This window comes from Mus musculus, chromosome 6 (assembly GCF_000001635.26).
Source record: "Mus musculus strain C57BL/6J chromosome 6, GRCm38.p6 C57BL/6J".
Taxonomy (NCBI): Eukaryota; Metazoa; Chordata; class Mammalia; order Rodentia; family Muridae; genus Mus; species Mus musculus.
In genome coordinates, this window is record NC_000072.6 from 35980496 (window position 1) to 36003109 (window position 22614).

The 22614-nt window shown below is 38.8% G+C and overlaps 1 long non-coding RNA gene across 1 annotated transcript in view; it reads right to left on the minus strand.

The window, feature by feature from the left end:
- Gm38790 overlaps window positions 1–19200 on the minus strand; it is a 33817-nt gene extending 14617 nt beyond the window's left edge. The window contains exons 1-2 of the long non-coding RNA XR_868978.1: window positions 18915–19200; window positions 16663–16787 (exon numbers count right to left, since the gene is read on the minus strand). This is a non-coding gene — a long non-coding RNA (predicted gene, 38790). The remainder of the gene's footprint in view (window positions 1–16662; window positions 16788–18914) is intronic.
- Window positions 19201–22614: the final 3414 nt, after the last annotated feature.

Genomic DNA, 22614 nt, shown 5'->3' on the forward strand with positions numbered 1-22614 from the left:
AAACCAAGAGTGCATTCCTACCCCACACCGCACTAAATGGTAATTTTTTTCTAGAAAATCTGAAAGGCCAGGATGTAAGACTTTGGCAAAAATATAGGAAACTACTTAATAATGTAGGATGCAAAAGACTCCTTAAGGTGCTCAAGATATAAAATGTATAAGAAGCTGGGCGTGGTGGTGCATGCCTTTAATCCCAGGACTCGGGAGACAGAGGCAGGTGGAATTCTGAGTTCAAGGCCAACCAGGTCTACAAAGTGAGTTCCAGGACAGCCAGAGCTATACAGAGAAACCCTGTCTCGAAAAATCAAAAAGAAAAAAAAAATGTATAAGAAAAGTTGAATATGCCGGGCATGGTGGCACACGCCTTTAATCCCAGCACTCGGGAGGCAGAGGCAGGCGGATTTCTGAGTTCGAGGGCAGCCTGGTCTACAAATTGAGTTCTAGGACAGCCAGGACTATACAGAGAAACCCTGTCTCGAAAAAACAGGACTCGAGAACCGGAGTGCCTTGCGAGCAGAGTCTCCCGACACCCACAAGGGCCCACACAGGATTCCCCATGGGATCCTAAGACCTCTGGTGAGCGGAACACAACTTCTGCCAGGAGGCAGGTTCGAACACCAGATATCTGGGCACCTTCCCTGCAAGAAGAGAGCTTGCCTGCAGAGAATACTCTGCGCACTAAAACTAAGGAGAGAGCTAGCCTCCCAGGTCTGCTTATAGGGGCTAACAGAGTCACCTGAGGAACAAGCTCTTATATATAAGAGACAACTATAACAGCTAGCTTCAGAGATTACAAGATGGCGAAAGGCAAACGTAAGAATCCTACTAACAGAAATCAAGACCACTCACCATCATCAGAACGCAGTACTCCCAACCCACCTAGTCCTGGGCACCCCAACACAACCGAAAATCTAGACCCAGATTTAAAAACATTTCTCATGATGATGGTAGAGGACATCAAGAAGGACTTTCATAACTCACTTAAAGAAATACAGGAGAGCACTGCTAAAGAGTTACAGGTCCTTAAAGAAAAACAGGAAAACACAACCAAACAGGTAGAAGTCCTTAAAGAAAAACAGGAAAACACATCCAAACAGGTGATGGAAATGAACAAAACCATACTAGACCTAAAAAGGGAAGTAGACACAATAAAGAAAACCCAAAGCGAGGCAACGCTGGAGATAGAAACCCTAGGAAAGAGATCTGGAACCATAGATGCGAGCATCAGCAACAGAATACAAGAAATGGAAGAGAGAATCTCAGGTGCAGAAGATTCCATAGAGAATCGGCACAACAATCAAAGAAAATAGAAAATGCAAAAGGATCCTAACTCAAAACATCCAGGAAATCCAGAACACAATGAGAAGACCAAACCTACGGATAATAGGAGTTGATGAGAATGAAGATTTTCAACTTAAAGGGCCAGCAAATATCTTAAACAAAATAAGAGAAGAAAACTTCCCACACATAAAGAAAGAGATGCCCATGAACATACAAGAAGCCTACAGAACTCCAAATAGACTGGACCAGAAAAGAAATTCCTCCAGACACATAATAATCAGAACAACAAATGCACTAAATAAAGATAGAATATTAAAAGCAGTAAGGGAGAAAGGTCAAGTAACATATAAAGGCAGGCCTATCTGAATTACACCAGACTTTTCACCAGAGACTACGAAAGCCAGAAGAGCCTGGACAGATGTTATACAGACACTAAGAGAACACAAATGCCAGCCCAGGCTACTACACCCGGCCAAACTCTCAATTACCATAGATGGAGAAACCAATGTATTCCATGACAAAACCAAATTCACACATTATCTTTCCAAGAATCCAGCCCTTCAAAGGATAATAACAGAAAAAAAAATACAAGGACAGAAATCACACCCTAGAAAAAGCAAGAAAGTAGTCCCTCAACGAACCAAAAAGAAGACTGCAACAAGAAAAGAATGCCAACTCTAACAACAAAAATAAAAGGAAGCAACAATTACTTTTCCTTAATATCTCTTAATATCAATGGACTCAATTCCCCAATAAAAAGACATAGACTAACAGAATGGCTACACAAACAGGAACCAACATTCTGCTGCTTACAGGAAACCCATCTCAGGGAAAAAGACAGACACTACCTCAGAGTGAAAGGCTGGAAAACAATTTTCCAAGCAAATGGTCTGAAGAAACAAGCTGGAGTAGCCATTTTGATATCGAATAAAATCGACTTCCAACCCAAAGTTATCAAAAAAGACAAGGAGGGACACTTCATACTCATCAAAGGTAAAATCCTACAAGAGGAACTCTCAATTCTGAATATCTTTGCCCCAAATGCAAGGGCAGCCACATTCATTAAAGACACCTCTCCTGGGCATATATCCAGAAGAAGCCCCAACTGGTAAGAAGGACACATGCTCCACTATGTTCATAGCAGCCTTATTTATAATAGCCAGAAACTGGAAAGAACCCAGATGCCCCTCAACAGAGGAATGGATACAGAAAATGTGGTACATCTACACAATGGAGTACTACTCAGCTATTAAAAAGAATGAATTTATGAAATTCCTAGCCAAATGGATGGACCTGGAGAGCATCATCCTGAGTGAGGTAACACAATCACAAAGGAACTCACACAATATGTACTCACTGATAAGTGGATACTAGCCCAAAACCTAGGATACCCACGATATAAGATACAATTTCCTAAACACATGAAACTCAAGAAAAATGAAGACTGAAGTGTGGACACTATGCCCCTCCTTAGAAGTGGGAACAAAACACCCATGGAAGGAGTTACAGAAACAAAGTTTGGAGCTGAGATGAAAGGATGGACCATGTAGAGACTGCCATATCCAGGGATCCACCCCATAATCAGCATCCAAACGCTGACACCATTGCATATACTAGCAAGATTTTATCGAAAGGACCCAGATGTAGCTGTCTCTTGTGAGACTATGCCGGGGCCTAGCAAACACAGAAGTGGATGCTCACAGTCAGCTAATGGATGGATCACAGGGCTCCCAATGGAGGAGCTAGAGAAAGTACCCAAGGAGCTAAAGGGATCTTCAACCCTATAGGTGGAACAACATTATGAACTAACCAGTACCCCTGAGCTCTTGACTCTAGCTGCATATGTATCAAAAGATGGCCTAGTCGGCCATCACTGGAAAGAGAGGCCCATTGGACACGCAGACTTTGTGTGCCCCGGTACAGGGGAACGCCAGGGCCAAAGGGGGGGAGTGGGTGGGTAGGGGAGTGGGGGTGGGTGGGTAAGGGGGACTTTTGGTATAGCATTGGAAATGTAAATGAGCTAAATACCTAATAAAAAATGGAAAAAAAAATTCAAAAAAAAAAAAAAAAAAAAAAGAAAAGGAAAAAAAAAAAAAAAAAGAAAAGGAAAAAAAAAAAAAAAAGACACCTTAGTAAAGCTCAAAGCACACATTGCACCTCACACAATAATTGTGGGAGACTTCAACACACCACTTTCATCAATAGACAGATCGTGGAAACAGAAACTAAACAGGGACACAGTGAAACTAACAGAAGTTATGAAACAAATGGACTTAACAGATATCTACAGGACATTTTATCCTAAAACAAAAGGATATACCTTCTTCTCAGCACCTCAAGGGACCTTCTCCAAAATTGACCATATAATTGGTCATAAAACAGGCCTCAACAGATACAAAAATATTGAAATTGTCCCATGCATCCTATCAGACCACCATGGACTAAGGCTGATTTTCAATAACAACATAAATAATGGAAAGCCAACTTTCACGTGGAAACTGAATAACACTCTTCTCAATGATACCCTGGTCAAGGATGGAATAAAGAAAGAAATTAAAGACTTTTTAGAGTTTAATGAAAGTGAAGCCACAGCAACTATGGGACACAATGAAAGCATTTCTAAGAGGGAAACTCATAGCTCTGAGTGCCTCCAAGAAGAAACTGGAGAGAGCACACACTAGCAGCTTGACAACACATCTAAAAGCTCTAGAAAAAAAGGAAGAAAATTCACCCAAGAGGAGTAGACGGCAGGAAATAATCAAAATCAGGGGTGAAATCAACCAAGTGGAAACAAGAAGAACTATTCAAAGAATTAACCAAACGAGGAGTAAGTTCTTTGAGAAAATCAAAAAGATAGATAAACCCTTAAGTAGACTCACTAGAGGGCACAGGGACAAAATCCTAATTAACAAAATCAAAAATGAAAAGGGAGACATAACAACAGATCGTGAAGAAATCCAAAACACCATCAGATCCTTCTACAAAAGGCTATACTCAACAAAACTGGAAAACCTGGATGAAATGGACAAATTTCTGGACAGATACCAGGTACCAAAGTTAAATCAGGATCAATTTAACCATCTAAACAGTCCCATATCCCCTAAAGAAATAGAAGCAGTTATTAATAGTCTCCCAGCCAAAAAAAGTCCGGGACCAGACGGGTTTAGTGCAGAGTTCTATCAGACCTTCAAAGAAGATCTAATTCCAGTTCTGCACAAACTATTTCACAAAATAGAAGTAGAAGGTACTCTACCCAACTCATTTTATGAAGCCACAATTACTCTGATACCTAAACCACAGAAAGATCCAACAAAGATAGAGAACTTCAGACCAATTTCTCTTATGAATATCGATGCAAAAATCCTTAATAAAATTCTCGCTAACCGAATCCAAGAACACATTAAAGTAATCATCCATCCTGACCAAGTAGGTTTTATTCCAGGGATGCAGGGATGGTTTAATATACGAAAATCCATCAATGTAATCCATTATATAAACAAACTCAAAGACAAAAACCACATGATCATCTCTTTAGATGCAGAAAAAGCATTTGACAAGATCCAACACCCATTCATGATAAAAGTCTTGGAAAGATCAGGAATTCAAGGCCCATACCTAAACATGATAAAAGCAATCTACAGCAAACCAGTAGCCAACATCAAAGTAAATGGAGAGAAGCTGGAAGCAATCCCACTAAAATCAGGGACTAGACAAGGCTGCCCACTTTCTCCCTACCTTTTCAACATAGTACTTGAAGTATTAGCCAGACCAATTCAACAACAAAAGGAGATCAAGGGGATACAAATTGGAAAAGAGGAAGTCAAAATATCACTTTTTGCAGATGATATGATAGTATATATAAGTGACCCTAAAAATTCCACCAGAGAACTCCTAAACCTGATAAACAGCTTCGGTGAAGTAGCTGGATATAAAATAAACTCAAACAAGTCAATGGTCTTTCTCTACACAAAGAATAAACAGGCTGAGAAAGAAATTAGGGAAACAACACACTTCTCAAAAGTCACAAATAATATAAAATATATTGGCATAAGTCTAACTAAGGAAGTGAAAGATCTGTATGATAAAAACTTCAATTCTCTGAAGAAAGAAATTAAAGAAGATCTCAGAAGATGGAAAGATCTCCCATGCTCATGGATTGGCAGGAACAATATTGTAAAAATGGCTACCTTGCCAAAAGCAATCTACAGATTCAATGCAATCCCCATCAAAATTCCAACTCAATACTTCAACGAATTAGAAAGAGCAATCTGCAAATTCGTCTGGAATAACAAAAAACCTAGGATAGCAAAAACTCTTCTCAAGGATAAAAGAACCTCTGGTGGAATCACCATGCCTGACCTAAAGCTTTACTATAGAGCAATTGTGATAAAAACTGCATGGTACTGGTATAGTGACAGACAAGTAGACCAATGGAATAGAATTGAAGACCCAGAAATGAACCCACACACCTATGGTCAGTTGATCTTCGACAAGGGAGCTAAAACCATCCAGTGGAAGAAAGACAGCATTTTCAACAATTGGTGCTGGCACAACTGGTTGTTATCATGTAGAAGAATGCAAATTAATCCATACCTATCTCCTTGTACTAAGGTCAAATCTAAGTGGATCAAAGAACTTCACATAAAACCAGAGACACTGAAACTTATAGAGGAGAAAGTGGGGAAAAGCCTTGAAGATATGGGCACAGCATAGAATAGAACAGCAATGGCTTGTGCTGTAAGATCAAGAATTGACAAATGGGACCTAATGAAACTCCAAAGTTTCTGCAAGGCAAAAGACACCGTCAATAAGACAAAAAGACCACCAACAGATTGGGAAAGGATCTTTACCTATCCTAAATCAGATAGGGGACTAATATCCAACATATATAAAGAACTCAAGAAGGTGGACTTCAGAAAATTTAATAACCCCATTAAAAAATGAGGCTCAGAACTGAACAAAGAATTCTCACCTGAGGAATACCGAATGGCAGAGAAGCACCTGAAAAAATGTTCAACATCCTTAATCATCAGGGAAATGCAAATCAAAACAACCCTGAGATTCTACCTCACACCAGTCAGAATGGCTAAGATAAAAAATTCAGATGACAGCAGATGCTGGTGAGGATGTGGAGAAAGAGGAACACTCCTCCATTGTTGGTGGGATTGCAGGCTTGTACAACCACTCCGGAAATCAGTCTGGCGGTTCCTCAGAAATTTGGACATAGTACTACCGGAGGATCCTGCAATACCTCTCCTGGGCATATATCCAGAAGATGTCCCAACCGGTAAGAAGGACACATGCTCCACTATGTTCATAGCAGCCTTATTTATAATAGCCAGAAGCTGAAAAGAACCCAGATGCCCCTCAACAGAGGAATGGATACAGAAAATATGGTACATTTACACAATGGAGTACTACTCAGCTATTAAAAAGAGTGAATTTATGAAATTCCTAGGCAAGTGGATGGACCTGGAGGGCATCTTCCTGAGTGAGGTAACACATTCACAAAGGAACTCACACAATATGTACTCACTGATAAGTGGATATTAGTCCAAAACCTAGGATACCCAAGATATAAGATACAATTTCCTAAACACATGAAACTCAAGAAGAATGAAGACTGAAGTGTGGACACTTTGCCCCTTCTTAGAAATGGGAACAAAACACCCATGGAAGGAGTTAAAGAGACAAAGTTTGGAGCTGAGACGAACGGATGGACCATCTAGAGACTGCCATATCCAGGGATCCACCCCATAATCAGCTTCCAAACGCTGACACCATTGCATACACTATCAAGATTTTATCGAAGATGTACAAGATGTAGCTGTCTCTTGTGAGACTATGCCGGGGCCTAGCAAACACAGAAGTGGATGCTCCCAGTCAGCTATTGAATGGATCACAGGGCTCCCAATGGAGGAGCTTGAGAAAGTACCCAAGCAGCTAAAGGGATCTGCAACCCTATAGGTGGAACAACATTATGAACTAACCAGTACCCCGGAGCTCTTTACTCTAGCTGCATATGTATCAAAAGATGGCCTAGTCAGCCATCACTGCAAAGAGAGGCCCATTGGACATGCAAACTGTATATGCCCCAGTACAGGGGAACGCCAAGGCCAAAAAAATGGGAATGAGTGGGTAGGGAAGTGGGGGGGAGGGTATGGGGGACTTTTGCGATAGCATTGGAAACGTAATTGAGGAAAATATGTAATAAAATAAATAAATTTAAAAAAAAGAATACCTTGGGGAAAAAAAAAAAGAAAAAAACAGAAAAAAAACAACCAAAAAACAAAACAACAACAAAAAAATACCAACAACAACAACAAAAAAGAAAAGTTGAATATGACTAAGGGTGTTTTATTTGACTTTTTTTTTTATGTGAGCTCACTGAATAAAAGCATTATTTGGAAGGTAATTTCAAAATTTCTCAAAGGCTACTGGCTGTGTTTATGGGCACAAACAAGAAACAGTAGCTTCAGTACTCTGTCATCTCACCCTAGATATAGAGTGGCTGTTATAAAGAGACTCAAGGAGCTCTGGTGAGTGTGTGGAGAGAGTGGGATTCTCAGACACTGTTGGTCGAAGTGGAGATTAGAATAGATATTATTCAGGCTGGTATGCACATGCCTCAGTGAGATGAAAGGAAACCTACCTTACAATTTATACCCATCTCTGGGAATAATAGCGGCATGCTAAAGGGATGGATGCATGCTATGGTGGCTATTCACAAGGGCTAAGGTATAGAATGGACAAGTGTCTATAGATCAGTGAATGGATATAGAAAATGTGTGGTGTGTACACACTGGAATACTGTTCAGCACGAGAAGAACGGAACTTCATTATTTGTAGCCAGGTGTATGTAAATGGTAAATATTACATTAAATGAAATAAAATCAGTCACAGAAAGAAAATCACAGTGATACTTTAGTATGTGGGCCCTCCAGAACTGTGTTTTATAAACTACAGCAGTTCTGTGTACCTGTACAGTTAAGAGACCAGACAGTACAATTAAATAAAATATTTCAAAATAAACCAATATTCTACAGAAAACATACTTTTTTTCTAAAGATCCAATGTGTTTTTTAAGTTTCAAGTGATTTATGTATAATTAATACATACCTTACACCCAGAACGGCTCAGTGAAGCCAGTGGTCTTACTGAGGCCCAGCAGGCTGGCAGCCAGGCTGGTGATTTTCCATACACTTTTCTAGCTCTTCATTTTGGCCCAGTTAGTGCCACAGTTTCTGGGCTTTCAGTTAAGCCATGTGGTTTTGACTGTTGATGTGAGCACTATTTTTGACTTGGCTTGTCAGTTGGCAGGGCCCACCAACTGCTCACACACTAGCTAAGCACAGCGGTTGCCTCTCAGGCAAGGTGCCAAATGTGACATTTCACTACTTTAAATAATCAGACACTTTCAAGTCATCACTGGTGTTTGGGATTCCAGACTCTTGGCAGTCTATTGCCGAGGATAGCTCACATGTACAGGAAGTGAGAAGTGAGAGCTGATAGAGATTGTTTTGTTTGTTTATTTATTATTTAAGGCTGTGAGATAGTGGATGAATGTTCTAATCCAGCATCTTCCATCTCCTGGACATATTCTAATGCAGCTTTTCGCATCTCCTGGACTACCCACAATTCTTAGGGACTGTACAGAATTCAAAGGACTCTGAGCAAACATTAAACGGACATTTGTTGGGGTCTCCACATTGTGAGTTATTCACAGAATGAGCCATTGAACCTAGATGATTTTCACTGTGTTTTCAAACCGTGAATTCCCTCTTTTAAGCAAAATTGCTTTGGTGGGACTGAGAATGACAAAGAGGCAAGGTGGTAGGAGAAGAGGCACAGGGTTTTCATGTTAAAAAGTTCTCTTATGTTAAAAATAGCTATTGCTATTGAAAAGGGACTAGAAATGCAGTACTCTATCACACTTACAAAATACTGACTTTGGTCTGTTCTCTTAGAATTCACCAGGTTGACCTGGCAGGCAATGTCCTGTATCTGTCTATCACCAAAATATCTGGTCACAGTGGTGATAAGGTCACCAGCTGATTACTAATTTGCATTGTCGTGAATGTGCAGAAGCCGACAATGGCATCTTGGAGGGCACTCAATACCTAGTCAGTGTGCCATTTTCTTCAGCAAAGTAGGAAAACACATGTCTAAATCTCACCACTGTGAACCAGCTTGAAATTTGGCAATTCAGAGCTCTTTTTTTGCCTGACAGCTTTCTCGACATGTATTGCAAGTGTGTTTTGAACTAACATTGTCAATTAGAAGGCTGTTTCATTTGTTCAGTTCAAGGTCAGCAAAACTATACATAGCCCCCAAACAAGTTTTGCCCTTTGCAGGGTAAAGTTTGTTATACTTAAGGATCTGGTATTCTTCTTGGGTGAAGGCACAGCAAGAAACTTGCTAAGGCCCAATAGTATAGTTAGAAATGTGTAGATAGGTATGCTTTGACTGGTCTCTAAAAATTTTCAATCTTCCCCTTTGTTAGATTTTTTAAATATATACATTCACAGAATGTATCTTGATCATATTCACCCTCTCTCTCCAGGCATTCTTCGTTCATTTGCAATCTGTCCACCTATGCCTTTTTTTTTTAAATGCCCCATCAAGTCCAATTTGTGCTGCCCATATACTCTCAGATATGTGACCTTTACTGGAAGGTAGTCAACCCACCAGGGGCTTCCATAAAGAAAACTGTTTCTCCCTCTTTCAGCAATGATCAGTTGTCTACAGTTCCTTAGTTAGGGGCGAGGCTTCATGCCAGCCTCCCCTTCCATGCTGCTATTTATCTGCCCTGAGCTTGGGCACATCTAGGGCATGCTGTCTCAACTGCTGTGAATTCATAGGTTCGGTTGCCCTGCGGTGTCTACAAAGCACTATATCCTCAGGCTTTTATAATCTGTTTCCTTTCCCATAAAGATCCCAAAGGTTTGGAAGAAGGGGCTGTGATATAGACGTCCCATTTAACACTGGGCACCATGCAGTCTTTCATTCTCTACACCTTGACCAGTTGTGGATCCCTGCATCCTCTGCCAGCCATCTATTTCTGATAAGGTTTGGCAGATGCACCCATCGATTCATATAATGATAAGTCGTTAGGAGTTTGTTTAGTGTGTTCTTAATATTTTAACATGACAGACTGACACTTGACATAAATCATATTTTTTGTTTCTTTGAAAAATCAGCCAATGTAGTCAAATACAGGACTAAAATTCTTAGCTCTAGTCATTAGCTGGGTCCAGATGGTCATTGCTATCTTTAGGTGGACATTGTTCTTCAATGTTTCATCTCTGGCCCACTCTGTAAACTTATAAACATTTGTCATGGGGCATGCGATGCTGATGACTGAATTCTTACATTGTCCTTGCAAGACTAAGTTTAGCCATTATGACCTAAAGTCTTTATAAACTCCCATCGCCAGAATTACGTGTTCCACGTAATAGAGCTCCAATTATAGACTATTTTATAGTGATGCCTAACTTCTACTTCTTCCTCACGTCACCTTTTTGTTAATTTAGTCTTCTTTATAAAAGTCAGATGAGGTCAATTATACAGTTGCTTCTTCTATTCTGATACTAGATACCATGGGTCATTGTGAGTTTTCTGGATTCTTGGTGACCAGTCATTTCCTTTGGCCAAGAATTTCTACTCTACCAATCTATCTTCAATAAGAAACAGTGATTTCACTCATCAAAAATTGTCCTTGGTGGCATCAGTGATGGTGAGGAGAATGTGGCTTTCTATGCAGGCTCTGGGTTATTTTCTTCCCAGCCCAGGATCAATATATGGAATAGTTGTATCTATTGTCCCAGGAATTTTTGCAGATGTGGATTTTATAGAATCTTCTAGTGTTAATTCTTCAATTCTAAATGTTTCTGGGTAGTTATCTCTTCATGAAAAAGTATTCGTAATCTTGATGACTGGAAATTTCCTATTTTCAATAGGAAAACACACACACACACACACACACACACACACACACACACACACACAAACCAAAACAAAACCAAGAACAAAACAAAACAAAGCAAAAGGAAGTCCAATGACTTTTCCTTGGTAAATTTCTTGTTTTGAGTTAGTGTCAGCCACTCTTGCTTCTACTGAAAGCTTATGAAAGAAGGTTCTGCTGAACACATTTCTTTCCTAAAGTGTCAAATTCAGGCTCCTGAGGAATGTGTCATGAGGTTTAGGGCTTTTTATGTCTGTGATATATACAAAAGGACATATATAAAACCATAATAGAAGACTTGTCTTTAAGACTTAAAATAAATATTCAAATTATGTGCCAGAAACTACTTAAATTGGATAAGAAAATCTATGTGCACAAAAGTTGTTCAAGAATCACCTTTAAACAAGTTCCTAGTTATTCAATCAGTTGGACTGAATAGATATGAGAGCTTGATGCTTTATATCCATTATGGAGACAACAAAATATTTTCTATAATTCTATGTACTCCATTTTAATTTCAGGTTGTTTTGATGTCTATAAGGTTTAGAAAATTTAGAAAAAGTCTGCATGTAAAACAACAAAATGGCATCACACAACAGTCAATGTGAGAATTATTACTGGGATTATTATATGAGAGGAACCAACTAAATAGGGCCAAACCCAATAGTGGTCAGTTATGGAACTACAAAGATTTTGATAAAGAATTCCATTTCTAAACATTTATTCTAAGAATCTTAATTTTTAAAGAGATGGGAAGTTTCACAGGGGGAAGAAGTAAAGGAAGAAAGAAAGAAACCATTAAAAATAATGGTTTTACAATATTCTAAGTTTGCTAAAAACAATAAATTTAAAAATCTAAGAAAGGCAGTGAAGTTCAAGTAGAGGAGACAAATATAGTCATCTCAAGGCACAGTTAATCAAATAGTTAAAATCAAGGATAAGTAGAAAATCTATGCTGCTGCTTATAGTATCTATACTATAATTTATATGATCTAATATCTGTCCACTGATCTTGAGTAAGATGTGGTGTAAATAGGCATGAATTCTTGTTATGTTTAGTAAGAAAGAAAGCACTCTATCATGAATAAACTTAAAACCATTGACCAAGTAAAACATTTATGAAGATAAATGTTTGGGCCAAGAAATGAGGATTAATTGTAAGGTGTAGGAATATGGGATTTGACACTATAAAATGAGTACACACAAATGGCTGCAGGGATTTGTAAATTTATTGAACAATTGAACTGTGTGTTTAAAATTGGTTAATTTATGATACAAAGTTATTTAGTAAAGTTGCTAAACAAGTCAAGAAGATAAACTCCTCTAGGAGGCAATATTTAAAATTTCATGGAAAAGCAGACCTAATTTTCTCTGTGTAAAGATAATACTCTAATCACTAAAGGCTCCTTAATCATCAGGGAAATGCAAATCAAAACAACCCTGAGATTCCACCTCACACCAGTCAGAATGGCTAAGATCAAAAATTCAGGTGACAGCAGATGCTGGCATGGATGTGGAGAAAGAGGAACACTCCTCCATTGTTGGTGGGATTGCAGGCTTGTACAACCACTCTGGAAATCAGTCTGGCGGTTCCTCAGAAAATTGGACATAGTACTACCGGAGGATCCAGCAATACCTCTCCTGGGCATATATCCAGAAGATGCCCCAACGGGTAAGAAGGACACATGCTCCACTATGTTCATAGCACCTTATTTATAATAGCCAGAAGCTGGAAAGAACCCAGATGCCCCTCAACAGAGGAATGGATACAGAAAATGTGGTACATCTACACAATGGAGTACTACTCAGCTATTAAAAAGAATGAATTTATGAAATTCCTAGCCAAATGGATGGACCTGGAGGGCATCATCCTGAGTGAGGTAACACATTCACAAAGAAACTCACACAATATGTACTCACTGACAAGTGGATATTAGCCCAAAACCTAGGATACCCAAGATATAAGATACAATTTGCTAAACACATGAAACTCAAGAAGAATGAAGACTGAAGTGTGGACACTATGCCCCTCCTTAGAATTGGGAACAAAACACCCATGGAAGGAGTTACAGAGACAAAGTTTGGAGCTGAGATGAAAGGATGGACCATGTAGAGACTGCCATATCCAGGGATCCACCCCATAATCAGCATCCAAACGCTGACACCATTGCATACACTAGCAAGATTTTGCTGAAAGGACCCAGATGTAGCTGTCTCTTGTGAGACTATACCGGGGCCTAGCAAACACAGAAGTGGATGCTCACAGTCAGCTAATGGATGGATCACAGGGCACCCAATGGAGGAGCTAGAGAAAGTAGCCAAGGAGCTAAAGGGATCTGCAACCCTATAGGTGGAACAACATTATGAACTAACCAGTACCCCGGAGCTCTTGACTCTAGCTGCATATATATCAAAAGATGGCCTAGTCAGCCATCACTGGAAAGAGAGGCCCATTGGACTTGCAAACTTTATATGCCCCAGTACAGGGGAACGCCAGGGCCAAAAAGGGGGAGTGGGTGGGTAGGGGAGTGGGGGTGGGTGGGTATGGGGGACTTTTGGTATAGCATTGGAAATGTAAATGAGGGAAATACCTAATAAAAATGGACAAAAACAAAAAGAAAATGGATGGGTGAGATTATAGCATTAAACCACTCACAAAAATCCTGGAGTAACTATTAGTGTGAGTCCCAGGACATCCCAGAACAAGGAATATGAAGCACACATGATGATTTCACCATAATAAAGTCATTTCATGATAATGGAAACAACCTTACTGAAGAGGCTCTGCTGAAGGAAATACAACATCAGGAGCCAGACATTCTAAAACGGGAAGAAGAGGCAGAACAGGCCAGTTACAACAAGCAGACCTCAGCTCTTTTCAGCTCTTACCTTTTTAGTCTTTAAGACTGGAGCTCAAAAAAAAAAAAAAAAAAAAAAAAAAAAAAAAAAAAAAAAAAAAAAAAAAGACTGGAGCTCGTAGCTAGACACCATCTTGATCAAAACGACATCTCTAGAAACCTTTACTCAACAATAGCTAAATTCACATTATTTAAGTATAGTTTGAAGCACTTACCATAATGGGGGATGTACTGTGCCAAAAGAACAGGCTCAGTTCACTGAAAAGAACTGGAATTAGGGGCTGTAGGGACGGCTCCATAGTTAAGAGCACTTGTTTCTATTGTAGAGGACCTAGGTTTAGTTTCCACTACGTGGGTGTTGTAGCTTTAAAATTACCTGTGACTCCTGCTTTGTGGGATCCAACACTATTTTCCGGTATCTATAGGTACCTGAATAGCCGTGGAACATATGGAAGCAAGCAGGCACACATGAATACATATTTGTAAAAGGAGAGTAAATAGTAAGTTGGGTGGCTGAGGAGGTGAGGGTAGATCTGGGAGGAACTGACAGAGGGGTTGAATATGACCAGAATACATTGCATGAAATTCTCAAAATATACTCTTAAAATTAAAAAAAAAATGCAAAGAGAATATATCACATTAAGTGTATACATTAGGGTATATATGTATTGAATATACTACTTATATAGATAGTACAGAAATTAAAAATGTGGTCATTTTACAATAGCCATTTATTTTAAATTACAAAAGTATCTGGAAGAACAAAAAAATTAAATAAAGATATTTAAAATATTAGAATGTTGGTTTTTGTCCTGGACAGAGGAAGTCATCTAGAAATCCACAAAGAGGGGTAAGTAAAATGCTCCTCTATAATTATAATTTAACTGTGCCCTTCAAATAACATGAGCTCAACAAAGTCATAGAAAGACAGCTGAAGACACTCTATGGAAGATGAAATGAATATGCAGCTAATCACGGATCACAGGTATAGCCAAAGAGAGAATTATAAAGATGACCACAACACTAAATATTTGTACTTGTAGCCTTCAGACTGACTGTATGCACCTTAAAATTACACAGGGTGAAACTGTAGCATCTCAGTTTATGAAAGAATACCCTATAATGTTTACCAAGATGAAATTGCCCGGTACCCCACTTTCATACCATACCATATCCCTGTTGTGGATAGCCCTGGGGTTAATTATATTTGATAACTCCATTCTCCTGTGAGTGGCTTCCAACAAGGAATGAGTCAGCACTCAGGTGATTTCCTGTAAACCCGCTTCCTACCTTAATTTGTAAAATAAAGGAGAGCTGATGATTGGGCAGATAAAAGGGAAGGTGGAGAGGAATGCAGGCGGGAGAGAGAAGGAGAAAATGGAAGAGGGAGAGGATGCAGAGGAGGAGGAAGATGAAGAAAAGCAGAGCAGAAGCACATGGCCTGGAGAAACCGCAAGTTCTAAGGGGTCTCATCAGCTGTGGAAGATGGTAGTGTAGTGGTAGATCTGTCCAGTCTAGGCACACAGCATGTAATCACATTAACTGTGTTGTGTTTTCATTACCAGGGCATATTTGGGAGAAGATTTACTGTAACATATCCCTTTCTTGATGGGGACATAATGAGAAAAAAATCTAAAATTGAATAATCTAAGGTCAGACTGAAAAAATGAGGAGGAAATTTAACTGTAAGCAAAGAGAAGACTGAAATGAAGATTAAAAAAAAATGCAGCTCAAATCATCGGGGTTGGATACTTAGGAATCAGCTCATGTGATCTGCCATGATGTCAACTAAGGAAGTTCACATGACCTCAGTGGGGAAAGAGAAGACACATGAACAAAATCTTTGTTCATGATAAAACTCTCAGAAGCCAGATAGATTTCCTTAAGTAAATGAAGGGCATCTCTGAAAGATTTCCAGCTAGCTTCTTACTTAGTGGTAAAATTCTGAATGTTTTACTCCTAACACTGTGAAGACAACAATGGTTGCCCTTCCTATTGGTGTTCAGCATTCTTACAGAGGTTCTATCAGCCTGACAACGTAGGAAGAAGCGACAAGAATCATACGGATTGCAAAGGAAGCAAAATCATTTTAACTCAGAGCACATATAATCACTGTATACAGAAAATCCTCAAAAATAGACTATTGTTCCCAGTTAGTTGGCAACATTGAAATTCAGAAAGCCACAAACCAACTGCAATCATGTACAACTGCACCCTCTAGCAATTCCAACAGCACAGATATATAAAGTGCTTAGGGACTCTATTAATCAGGGCTTAATAGGAGAAAAGGACAGGATGAATGTATTATGATGGAGACTCATCAGATTGGCTTATACAGTATGACCTGTGGTGGGGGTGGGGATCCCACAATGTAAACATAGACCAGCCTAAGGACATGACAGTTATACAGTCTGGGAAGCTGGGTGCTTCAGCTGTCCCCACCTGGCACTGAAAGCCTTGAGGATTACTAGGGAGCTTCTGGTCTCCAGTCTAGGTAGGAAGGCCATAGAAGATGAAGGATGGCAGCAGCAGCAGCAACAGCAGAGTTGGTACACTCACCTGTGAGGAGGAAAAGTGATGGGGGATGAGGCTGCTTTGCTCTTCCCTTTTCCCTCTTGGATCTGGGTTGTGCATGAATGGTGTTGTCCATGTTGAGGGAGGTTCTTCGCCCTCAGTTAACCATTCTGGAAAATAGCATCAGGGACCTACTTGGAAGTGTATCTCTTAGTTGCTCTCAGAATCCATCAAGTTGACAACTAAGAGTGACCATCACAGAGGTAAAATACCGGAGCACCTGCAACATCTTTACAATGAAGGTGAATGTGGAAAGAGACATGAGAATCAGACATATAAATGGAGAGATTACCCATTTCCATGTATTAGGTAACTAAATACTTATTTTATCTTTTAATCTCTGTAAAGTTCTATGTACATTATTTTTGATCCTATTAAAAATCCCAGTGGGGTCCAGAAATGGACAAAATAATTGTAAAATAGTATAGAAATGAAAGGACATGGAGTAACAAAACAGTATTAGACAACAAAAATCAAGTGGTAAGCCACAGCAGCAGCTGCTGCTGATTATATATGTATATGTATATGTATATGTATGTGTATGTGTATGTGTATGTGTATGTGTATGTGTATGTGTATGTGTATGTGTATATGTATATGATGTATATGTATATGTATATCAACAAATCTAGTAGAACAAAGTAAAGTTATAAAACAGATATATACACTGTAAGTCTTCTCAAATAGGCCTATCTATTATTTAAGAAGTTAGTTGAGCCAACGTGTTTAATTTAGAATGGACCCAATGCTATTTAACATATGTTTATGAAAAATGGTTATACACAGAGGCAAATAACAAAATTGCAGTGGATAAATAAAAGGAAGATATGAAAGGCTTATGAATTAGCAAATATGCTGTCAGACTCTTAACAGAGACTCTGTGATGAATGCTATTCTGAAGATAAGACACAAGTTCAGACCTTATGTTTCTTGTTTTGGGAGATTAAATTTACTTATGGAATACAAAAAGAATTACGTACATACTTCAAGAGTGACGTCCAGATCTTCAGTCATACACCCGCAAATGTACTGAAGACACAATGTGATTAAAACTCTTAAAAGAGCTTTTGAAGCAGGGCAAACTGAGCCAATACAGCATCTTTTATGATATTTAGAATTTTAATGTGTATATGCTTTATTCTAATATGAAAATGGCTTGTTGGCGTTATCTGCACGTTTCTTAAACTTACACAGAGGGTAGCTTGTAAGGGGACTTAATGACTATTTGATATCCTGATAGATATGTAAAATAACTTTTCAAAGGTTAAACTGGGTAATAAATCCAAATTAAGACTGTTGAAAACAAGAACAGGATGAGAAGGCGTCGGAGAGGTTGACTTACTGGGAAGGGTTGCTGTAGTTTCACGAGCCTGGTGATTTCTGTTGTTGTGGGAAAGAGGGTATTGCATATAAACAAATTTGTAAGGCCATTTTTATAAATGCTTCCCCTGGGGCTTCCTGTGCCTGTCAGCAAGAGGTGGATCATGCAGAGAACTGAGCAGAAGAAAGCTAAACAGCAATTCACTTTAATCCTGCACTTTGCATTCAGATGAATATGCAAATAGGTTCAGTGAAGTGAACCTGGCTACACTCTCACTTTGAAACTCAAGTTAAATTGTTTTAAATGGGCAGAATGCAGAGTAGCTCATGAGCTCAATTTATCTCTTTTTAGAATCTTGTGGTTTGGTATCATTCTGAAGTGATCTTGATTAATCCATTTGGAAGGACATGCATGGGGGTAAAAGTGTTTGTCTCCTCAGGCTTGTTTGGTTTGATTAGAAAATACATCTTCAAAATGTATTTATATATTTAAATAAGATATATTCACACAAGTTATAAAAATTTTATATAAAAATAATTTATAAAAGTTATAAATTTTAAATAAAATCTAACTTTTATAAATGTAAACATAAAATTATATGAATATAGATTAAAGATGTATTACATACTCATAGCAAATAGATACATGTCTGTCTATCATCAATTGTCTCCCTGTATCATTTCCTGCTTTACTTAAAGGATAATGATTTTAAATCTTTAAATATCATGATAATTAGATAAATCTCAATTACTTAGCTTTTCATGTTTTAATTCTTTTATCTGTTCTTTCTCCATTAAATTTGGTCTACTGATAACACAGTTCCAAAGGAGTATATTGTATTTTGTCATAAATTACCTTGAAAAAGATTTTTGTTCCTAAAACTGCAAGAAACTGTACTCTTTCTTCCCAGACTTACTTTAATTGCTCTCTTCATTCTCTTGCCTCTTCCTTGCTTCTTTGTCAACTCTGTGTTCAGGCAGGAGAAGGAAATACTCACTCCCAAAAGAGAAAAGAAGACAGGAACAAGGGCTGCTGTAAGAGCAGGAGATAGGATCCTATGTTGCAATCTCTACATTGTATTTGCTGATGTCCGGTTATCTTCCAAAGAAGCTAACTTAATTTGATACGGCTGCCTGAGAACTGGACGTTGTAAAAGCTTTCTGCAAGATTTTAATGCGATATTCAAATGGAACGTAGCATCACTGAACTATGCACAGTGCTCAAATGAGGTTTATAGTAGAAAGTCTAAACTCTACTCCAAAGAACCCAGTGCCAATAGTTGAAGGAAATTGAAACGCTTTCCAAATCTTAAACTATGGGAGAGGTTAGATATTTCTGTCTCTTGCAACAATATTAGGACTAGTGGTTCTCAGAATCAGAAGACTAAACATAAATTATTTTGTCTTGTTCCTCTCTGGAAATTTTTCAGGAGCAAAAGAAAACAAGCAAACAAAATCATTTATTGCATGAAATTCATTTCCATTTATTATAGAAACAAAGAATTTTATGTAGCTAATTAATCCAGGGAAGAGGTAAGAAACGCTATGCTCCAAGGTGAATTGAATCATCAGAAGCTTGGGATGGGACCTGCACAAAGACTACCTCTCTTACTTTAGGGAGACAATAATTCTCTTCCTTTTGCAGATTGTTCTGTAGACAATTAAGGAACGAGTGCACCATGGACAAATATTCCCAGTAAGAACGTATTTATCTTGTGTCACAGATGAAAACAGGAAATAGAAAATGGAAGGAAGCTGGTGCAGGGATTTGAACACAGCAACTCTGGTATCCTTGGTTTTCTGGCCTTACCAAGAAAGAACTCTGGTATCTTACTTCCTCCTAAATGAGCACCGTGCCTGGAGGCCATTCTAGGGCCTAACACTCCAGTGTTAAGACTACCTGGTGAATGGCTTTAGAATTGGATCTCTGTAGTTTCATGGTGAAATGGACAACATTTATTTCTCAGTTTCAGCTCATCTACTAAAGGATTTTAGGATTACATCTTCAGAATGGGGAGTGTTATACATGCCTTGATCAGGGCTCAATAGAAGCCCATTAAAGGAAAAGCTAAATTTCTGGCCTCGGTGCAGAGCTTGAATTTCAACATTCCAAGCTGCAAAAACCATAAGAGTTAATCTGATTGGGCAGGTCAATCATTTGGCTAAGAAACAACACTTCAGAAGCAGTGACCACTTCAAGCCATGCTAAACAGATAGGAGTGACAATAATGCCTTCAATGTACCTTTACTTTCCAGAAAGCCTGTCCTTGGTACAGTACCTTATAGAGTTGTAGCCCTGAGGCTGAGCTAAGCCTGTATACTATTTGAGTTATAGAGAAAGCAACATTTCCCCCATTTCTTCTTTTGTAAAGTTGTCTAATCCTGGATACACTTTACCAGACAGTTTGCCCTTTCTGTACAGCCACCTTTCTTTTGTGGTGCCTAACTCAATGGCTTTCTTTCTTTGTTCCATCTCCTTCCTCCAGACAGCTGCAGAAATGCACTCTTTTCCTGCCCCCGATTCCCTCATAAATCCTGATAGTCCTGCTGTTGATTTGCATTCTGAGTTTGTTTTAAAGTTATTTTATCAAGAAAATTGAGAACCTAAGAGAAAAGTCAATTTTCTCAATGATACCCCAATTAGGAATCCTCAAAATTTCTGGTAACATAGCATATTCTTCTTTCTTGAATACTTTTAAAAGTGCAGATAGTATATCCATCAGTTGAATTTTCTTCCAAGAGAAGGAACATAAAGGCCATTAGTTTCAAGGACCAAAAAGATTGCAAAGGGGCAAAGCTCTTGGAAAGCATTCAGAAGACGACCCAGAAGGCAAAGTCAGCTCCAGAAGCATTGGCTCAGTTTCAAGGAAAAGTTTATCTGACCCTGACACTATCAAGTCCATTCTTACAGGTGGGTGAACAAAATTGGGAAATTGATCTTGATATCTTTAAAAAGAAATTGTATTTTCTAGGCTTTTACTAGGCTAAAATAAAAATTTTCCCAATCATCTGTCTGTTCCTTTTTTAAAATTTTAATTCCTAATTAGATTGCTTGTGAACACTCTGTCTCCAGCCTAGCTGCTGTCTTGATTGCTGGCAGCTTGACTCAGAACTTCAACTGGAAAATTCAGACTTGACATGTGGAAGGACAAAGTAAGAAAGGGCATGGGGTTCTATACAAGTTCTGTTGCTTTATGAGTCTTCCTGTGTGTGTGTGTGGGGGGGGGTGGTGGTGGTGGTGGTGGTGGTGGTGGTAAATAGGCCAGTTGGTTAATAATAAAATATAATACAGTTTCCATTTGAAACTTCGTGCTTATATAATTGTTTCAAATACTGTAGGAGACACAACACACATATCTACTTACCCCAGATAGGGAATCCATGTCAGACAATACACATACCACCAAATCTGGTGAGTTAGTGAGTTTAATTGAGTTTACTTAAAGGAATGTAGGTGAGGAGTTATTTGCAGGAGTAGAAATGATTCAAAAAAACATCTGTTTCACCAAAGCACACCCCAGCATGTATGACAGATCACAAAGCTGAGAACCTGGAACAACTGCACATCCAACAAGCAGCTCTATAGGTTGGAGAGTGTTGTTTCTCGGTGCACCAATTGATCTAAACCTCTTTCAGGCAGCTCAGCTGGTTGCTGCTCCTTCAAGGCAGCTGGTCTGCTCTGCCTTTGCAGCTTTTCTCCTCTTAGAGTATTCTTAGCAGTTCAACTTCATTTGATTTGAGCAGGACTCTTCAGCTTTTAGTGCTTACTCTAATGGGGAGGGGCATAGTAAATGGAACTTACAGGAACTTCCTGAAGCTATTTTGAGTTGTTTACCTTTCTGTTTAAGGAGCTTCCTGAAGGATAGAATGTTTCAATCTCCGAGGAAACTGTTACACAACACCAAAGATACAGAATTTGCTCTCAAACCTACTCTACTGAAAGTAGAGTGAAATGGGCTGACCAGTGTACGTTCACTCCTCATATTAAATCCTGTTTTTATTTGTTTATGCATTACTTTGTTAATAGTGTCTACTGTAAAGTGATTTAAGTATTCTCTTTTCTATATATTAATATATCTTTTGTGACTCACCAAACTCAGGGCAATAACTATAAAGCCTATTATTAGAAGTTCAGCTCTCAAATGAGAAAGCACAATAAATTTGAATGTGAATGACTGTAACTCAAACGCATGAGTGTATTTGCTTGCTGGGAACTGGCTTGTTGGAAATATTCACTGAGTCAGGAGGTTTGGACACTCCACGTGAGCCTAAGTAAAGTGGGAATCTATCAGCATCCCCTGACGACTAGGTTCTTACTTCATACAAGTGGCTGTCAGGAGAAGCGAGAAAGGATCAAAACCATGTGGGCATGGCCTTATTTTCTCACTCATTTAGTCATCTAACTTATATAGTACTAGGCATCAGCTATATAATGGGAACTGCACAGAACACCTGCCACGAAAAGAACTAAACATTTAGTAGAGAAAATAGATATTAAACAAATAATTACATAAATCAATGTATGTGTAAAATGGGTTAGTTCCTGTGAGGGCAAGTTCAGGATGTTGAGAAAGGAATAGGGGGATTTGATTTGGCTGAAGGCATTTCAGGGAGCCT